The following is an 8,330-nucleotide window of genomic DNA, read 5'->3' on the forward strand; positions in this document are numbered from 1 at the left end:
TCACACAGTACTCTTTTCAAGTTTTAAAGATGGCCATGATTAAAGGATCGAATGTACAAAGCAGTATTATTTTCTATAATACTTTTATACCATACTCTTACCGCTACATAATAGCCCACTGAGTTTTTTTCACATGAAAAATTATGTAACTTTCTGAACAACGTGTATTTCAGATCCTTTGTTCAACAACACCACGGTGTTTTTTTATTTATTAGAAAGTGGTGTGAATCTGAATTTAGCTTCTACCGTAGAGAATCAATTTATATTTAACTGATATTAATAATTCTTAGAATCATACTTTAGTCAACCTATACCTGCAACAGTACGCATCAAAATTGCACATTATAGGATGCTTGCATTCTAATAAAATATCTTGTTAATTGGGTTTAAACGTTTTATTTTACCACCATATACTTAATGTGCTGTGTTGTTAGTTTCTTTTAGTTACTTTTAAGAAAAGATAGGCAAAGACTAATTAATAACACAGGCATAGCATTTAAGCTCATATTATCAGTGTAAACTGACACTAACCAGATATACAGTATACTTGGACTTACAACGATATTAATATCCAGAATATATATATATATATATATATATATATATATATATATATATATATATATATATATATATATTTATTTCAGTGGCTATAATTCACATATATCATTATACTTCACTAATCATATAACTGTTGAACAATGCAGTAAAACATGAGCGGACTCGATAAGAGTGACAACAACAATAATTAACTAACATTTAATTCTGCTACTTTGAAATAAAATCTCTCCACATAATCAATGAATACTGAGTATGTCAGACTATAAAGGGATTTACTTTTTTCTATAAAAATGGGTTTCCTCATCAACTTTTGGAACGATTTTCATCGAAAATGACTACAACAATAATAAAGATGACCATATTAGAAGGAGCGTTTATAGGCAAACAAAAGGTTCGATTTTTGTTTACGATAAACGCGTATATTTCGAACCAGTTTGATCCGTAATATTCGCCCAACAGTTAGGTTTCATGTTATGCTTTCACTCATATATCCTATGCAACGTTCATTTCAATGTCACAGAGGGTTCTGACTAAGGTATTCAATGTGGATGAATGTTGCAGGTGGCATTATTACCTCAACACAACTCGCATTCCTTAACTAACAAAAAGTATTATTCGTGCAGAGTTCATTTCAATGTCAAATAAGATAACGATTACAGTATTCAATGTAAACGAATGTTGTATCTCGCGCTATTACTGCTACATAATATACAGAATCAGGAAACATTCACACTTCATTTCAATAACTATTTCAAAGCCAGGCATTTTAGTTGCGTTATTTTACAGCGCTATATAATCATTTTAGAGTATACACTGATTTTCTTTATTCTTTAAGAATTATGTTCCCTAAAAGAAAATATTTACCGCTACCTGAGATGATTATTTTAGTGTATTATTCGTAGGTATCCCATAAAATGCTTTTGCAGAAAATTATGTTAAATGTTTGAAGACGTTTTAAGTAAGAATGACTAAAAGAATGACAGCGATGGTATGATATTAATATATGATGGTATTATTAGAAACTTACGATGGAAATGTTAACGGAAATAATGTACTGATAATTCAATGAAAAAAGTGACCAGCTGCATCGTATCGCAGGCAGAGAGTATTGTACGCAAAGGTGCATGTTTTTATTTCTTTTTGTACATATAATTATAGCATAAATTTCCAACCCGTTTGTTCCACAAAAGTCTAAAACAGTTTCTTTCTTTCTGTTTTCACTCATATACCGTTACTAAAGTAAGGCTTGTTTCATGCAGTGCTCATTTCAACTCCTAAGGTAACAATTTTAATGTTCATTGTTAACGAATGTTGTAGCTTACGCTATTGCCACTACATAAAAGCTTAGAAAATATTGCATGCTTTGAGAGATAAACGCTTGACTTACTTTCTCATAATCATATAGTTTAGTGTCTTTACTTAAAATTATTTGAACTAATTTACTGTATTACTGAATGGGTTTCCTCCTCTAATATTAATTAGCTTTTTCTGAAATGAATGTAAAATGTTTAATATCAGTGAAAACTTCATAGTTGTTGCAAAAATGTCCCTTGAGAAAGTATAATGACGTAAAGGTTTGGAAACATTTTTCAACACATTTGACGAAAAGAATGACAACGATAATTCTATTAGAATATCATGTTTACCATTAAGAAATGTAGTGTTCATACCTTCACTTAAATTAATGCAACTGAAGGTATTAGACCGCAACAACGTACAATGCAGTCTTTTCCACGTCAACTGTTTTTATTTTATTGTGTTACGACTGGCAGGTCATAAATAGGTTACAAAAAGAAGCGAAATCAAGAAGTTTATAAAACCTAACAAATAATTTAATCATCGAAGTTATAAAATGAAACTTAAGAGAAACCTAAATTCTTATTAATTAAATCCAAACAAATCCTAAAATGTTTTACACACGTCCAAAGGAATCGAATACTCCGAATCAATTCCAGATCCTTGAATGTATTGATTTGCCAGCTAACCTGATGTATCGCAATGACATTGTCCAGAACTCCTTTGAATACATTGACAATAGGCACAGAGTAAACTTTCTGTGCAATAAGCACTATGTAATTCCAATGAATAATCTAAACCAATGTTTCCTTTCAATTTATATCGAGACACGACATTAAATACATATACAGACCGATGTTAAAACAATAAAAGGGGAAATAACAATGATATAATTGTCCAGAACTACCTACTTATATAAACACATATAGACCTAAAACGAAATATTTTTTTTATAACTGCAAGGGGAATATTTCACTATTTCCCATGTGGTCAAAAGACCCACCTGACCGACTCATTGAATAATTTAATTCTTCAAGACCCACCGGACCTATCTAGACAAGGAGAAGTTACTACATACGTTTCAATAGATTGAATGTTAAGGTTGAATTTAATTTATGAACACCTATTTTTAACTCAATATCTTTAAAATATAATCTCCACCCATGGACAAAATTTACCTCTTTAGTATCTTTATTAAAAATCATCACTACAATTTACAGTCATGTACAAACATTGCAAACAATATAGAAACACTCTTCTAATATATATATATATATATATATATATATATATATATATATATATATATATATATATATATATATATATATATATATATATATATGACATTTATAGCTATAATAATCGTTTATATTTCTGGCTCGTTTATTCCACAATATTTGCCCAACAGTTATTATATCATATGTGTCATACACTAAACAGACCTAGTTTCAATAACGTTTACAGTGGAATGCATTTTAGTTATTTAATTTTTTAGCATAGTATAATTACCTTAGAATATACAATCATTGTCTTTATTCTACAATAATGATTTTCCAAATAGAGATTACGTACCGATTGCTGAAATGAAAGGAATTGTTCATTTTAGTAAATGATGATTCTGTTTTATAATTAATGGCAATACAGAATATATCATTACGTAGAAGATTTGAAACATTTTCAGGCATGATGTCAAAAAGAATGATATCGATGGTCATATTAGAAGAAGCTGTGACCATTAGAAGATTATTGTATATACGTTCACGTAAATAAATTGAAGCATAGAAATCAACAAATTACTACATCAGGCAGGCCGGGCTTTTGCATGGAAACGAAAGGATGTGTTTTCCTCTTTCTTTCTGAATTAACAATTGTATATACTTCGGAACAGCTTGTTCCGTAAAATATCGCCAACACTTAGGTTTTATTTTTTGAGTTAGCTAGTATATTTTAAATATTATATGAGATGTTTCATGAAGATTTCATTTCAATGTGCATGAAGGCCGCGATTAAAGAATTTAGTTTCAAAGTTTCAGATCTAGCTATTGCCGCTACGTACTAGTCCATATCATATTGCATATGTTGAAAGATACACATCTCCCTAATTTCATCAACATAAATCATTTTTGTTACATTGGTTACATCGCATTTTAGAATATGCATCGATATCGTTTATTATAGAATAATTGCTATTTATACCATTTCTTGTAGATACGATAAACGTATTAATCTCTGATTATGTTGTTATCGAACACTTGCCCACCAGTCAGACGCTATTATCTGCTTTCACTCATATATGTCCAGTAAAAAAATACATATTTCATGCAGCATTAAAATATATGCATTGTACTAACCTTCTCATTATCATTCGTTTAAGTTGTTTTATTTCAAAGTGCGTAATAATTGTTTTAGAATATTTAGTGACTTACCATATTTTATAACAATGACTTTCCTGAGCTGAAATCACTTACCCCACGTCCCTGGTAGTTTCTCCATTGAATATTCCTGCAGAATGTAGAAGTAAGTACAAGTATGGAACTATTTGCAGCACAAATTGACTAAATGAATGACGGCAGTTATTATGTTAGAATATGGTAGAACATTATGATGCATAGTTTAACTAAAATAATGTAATGCAGTGAAAGCAACGAATAGCTACATTTTAACACAGAGGCATTTTTTTCGGAGAGAGGTACCTGTTTTTATTTATTTTTTATAGATATGAAAATCGTATATGATTCAAAGCGGGTCGTCTCGTAAAAGTTCCAAAACAGTTTTGATTCTGTCTTCAATCATATACAGCAACTAACAAAATGAATGAAAATTTGAAAATTTAAAAAGTCCAGTATTAAACCATTGAATGTACATAAGCATCATGAGCATATTGCATACGTTTAAAGATGAACATTGCACTTTCTTTCGCAGTATGTAGCTCAGGTTTTTTACATAAAGTTGATGAAAAGCAATTTACTTTATTCTAGAAGAATGTGTTTACTCAACTGAAGTTCCTTACCTTTTATAGATATGAAAGGATATTTTGATAAAAGTGAATACGTCGTAGCTATTAAAATTGTCCCTAAGAATTATGTAAAAGTTTGGAAACATTTTTCGCAAATGACGAAAAGAATGATAACATTCATTACATTAAAATATGGATTTACCATAAAACTTAGTACTCATACGTTCACTGGCATACGTTAATGCAACAAAGGGATTGAATCGCTATATTGTACAGCAGGCATTAGGCCCGCAAACAGAAGGTTCCAGGTTTCACTTCTTTCTTGTAGATGTCATAATCGTATCTATTTCTGGTCAGTTTGTTCCGTAAAATTTGTCCAACTCTTGGGTTTCATTGTCTGGTTTCACTCATATACCTTAACTACAAAATGACATATTTGATGCATTGTTCATTGCTTTGGCTAAGAGGATTAAGTGGAAATGAATGTTCTAGTTCGTGCTATTACCGCTGCATAATAGTCCAGAACATATTTCATACGTTAAACGATATACGTTTCACTAAGTTGCACAGCATCATGCATATCATTTGTTTTGTTTTAGAGCTTTATAAGTATTCTAGAATATACACTGATCTCCTTTATTCTACAACAATGAGTTTCCTTAACTGAAATTCCTTACATTAGATTGAAATGAAAGGAAATTGTTATTATTAGTGAATACTTCTTCGGCTTTCCATAAATTGTCCAGAAAGAATGAATCAATACGTAAAAGATTTTGAAAAAATTCCAGGCATGATGTCAAAAAGAATGATATAGATGGTGGTATTAGAAGCTGTGACCATTAGAAGATTGTTGTATATATATTCAATTAAATAAACTGAAGCACAGATATCAACAAATTACTACATCGTACAGACCAGACTTATGCACGGAAACGAAAGGATGTGTTTTCATCTTTCTTGCTGAGTTAAAAATTGTATATATTTCCGGAAAGTTTGATCCGTAAAATATCTCCAACACTTAGGTTTTGTTTGCTGTTTTAGCTCGTATACCTTAAATATTATATGAGATGTTTCATGAAGATTTCATTTAAATGTGTAAGAAGGCCGCGATTAAAGAGTTTAGTTTCAAAGTTTCAGCTCTAGCTTTTGCCGCTACGTACTAGCCGATATCATATTGTATACGTTAAAAGATACACATCTCCCTAATTTCATCAACGTCAATCATTTTTGTTACATTTGTTTCATCGCTTTAAGATCATTTTAGAACATGCATTGACAGTGTCTCTTACATAATAATGTCAATTTATACCATTTCTTGTAAATACCATAAACGTAATAATCTCTGATTATTGTGTTATCAAATACTTGCCCACCAGTCAGACGCTATTATCTGCTTTCACTCATATATGTCCAGTCATAAAATACATATTTCATGAGCATTCCCTTCCATGCTTCAGACGGTCCAGGCTAAAGGCTTCAGTGTGAATGAGCGCTCTATCTCAAGCTATTACGGCTAAATAAAATATTCCAGAGATCATTGTACTAATCTTCTCTTTATCATTCATTTAAGTTGTTTTATTTCCAACCGAGTAATAATTATTTTAGAATATTTAGTGATTTACCAAATTCTACAACAATGGCTTTCCTGAAATGAAATCACTTACCCAAGTTCCAGGCTGTTTTCTCCGGAATATTCCTGCAGAATATATAACAGTGTGCAAGTATGGAACTATTTGCAGCAGAAATTGACTAAATGAATGACGGCAGTTATTATGTTAGAATATGGTGGTAGCGTTATAAAAGTACGATGCATACGTTCACTAAAATAATGTAATGCAGTGAAAGCAATGGATCGTACATTTTAACGAAGAGACATTTGTTCGGAAAGGTGCCTGTTTTTATTTTTATTTTTTTATTATACATGTGATAATCGTATATGATTCTAACCAGTTCGTCCCGTAAAAGTTCCAAAACAGTTTTGATTTTCTGTCTTCACTCATATATCGCAACTAAAAAATGCGTGTTTGTTGCAGTGTTCTTTTGAATATTTAAGAAGTCCACTATCAAGCTATTGAATGTACGTAATAGTAATGAGCATGTTACATATATTTAAAAATACATATTGCACTTCCTTTCGCTGTATGTAGTTTAGGTTCTTTACATAAATTTAGTTTTTTTTAGAAGAATGCGTTTCCTCAAGATGGCGTTACTTACTTTTTATTGAAAGGAAAGGAGATTGTGACACTAGTTAATAAGTCGTAGCTATTACAATTGTCCCTGCTGAATTATGTAAAAGTTTCGAAACACTTTCCGAAAATAACTAAAAGAATGATAACAGTGATTTTATTACAGTCTGGTTTCACCATAAATATTAGTGCTCATATGTTCACTGACATACATCAATGCAACAAATGGTTTGAATCACTACATTCAATACCATGTTTTTGGCCCGCAAACAGACGGTGCCAGGTATCACTTCTTTCTTGTAGATGTCAAAATCATATCTATTTCTGATCAGTTTGTTCCGTAAAATTTGTCCAACTCTTGGGTTTCATTGTCTGGTTTCACTCATATACCTTAACTACAAAATGACATATTTAATGCATTGTTCATTTCTATGGCTAAGAAGATTAAGTGGAAATGAATGTCCTAGTTCGTGCTATTACCGCTGCATAATAGTCCAGAACATATTTCATACGTTAAACGATATACGTTTCACTAAGTTTCACAGCATCATGCATATCATTTGTTTTGTTTTAGAGCGCTTTATAACTATTTTAGAATATACTTATTTACTTTATTCTACAATAATGATTTTCCATGATAGAGATTACGTACCGATTGCTGAAATAAAAGGAATTGTTCATTTTAGTAAATAATTCTTCTCTATTATAATAAATGGCAATGCAGAATATATAATTATGTAAAAGTTTTGAACCATTTTCGGCCAAAAGACAAATAGAATGACAACAGTGATTACACTGGAATATAGAGGTACCGTTTGAAAAGTACTGTATATACGTCCACTTGAATAAATTAAATAAGTAAATGCAATTAATACCATATCACTATGTGTCATTGCACGCAAAAAAATGGTGCCAAAGTGTTCTTGTAGATATGATATTTTTATATATTTCTAACTAGATTTTTCGCAATATTTGCTCAAAGGTTATGCGTTATTTCTGCTTTCTGTCTTATACCTTAACTTAGAAAATACGTATTTGATGAATTCGTGATTTCAGTGCCTAAGATTGCCATGCTTAAAAGTTTAAATTAATGTTCTAGGTCAGGCTATTACAACTGTATAATAGCACAGATGACATGTCATACACGAAACATATATAAATAGCCCATATAATATGTGATACACGAAACAGATATAAATAAACCAGATTGTCAGACTCTAAGCAGATATAATAGCCCATATATCTCATACATGAAGCAGATATACATAGCCCACAACATGTCATGCACGAAACCGACATAAATAGCGCAGATCAAGTCATACAGGAAA

The sequence above is a fragment of the Sinohyriopsis cumingii genome, chromosome 14 (genome assembly GCF_028554795.1).
Source record: "Sinohyriopsis cumingii isolate HCF-2022 chromosome 14, ASM2855479v2, whole genome shotgun sequence".
Taxonomy (NCBI): Eukaryota; Metazoa; Mollusca; class Bivalvia; order Unionida; family Unionidae; genus Sinohyriopsis; species Sinohyriopsis cumingii.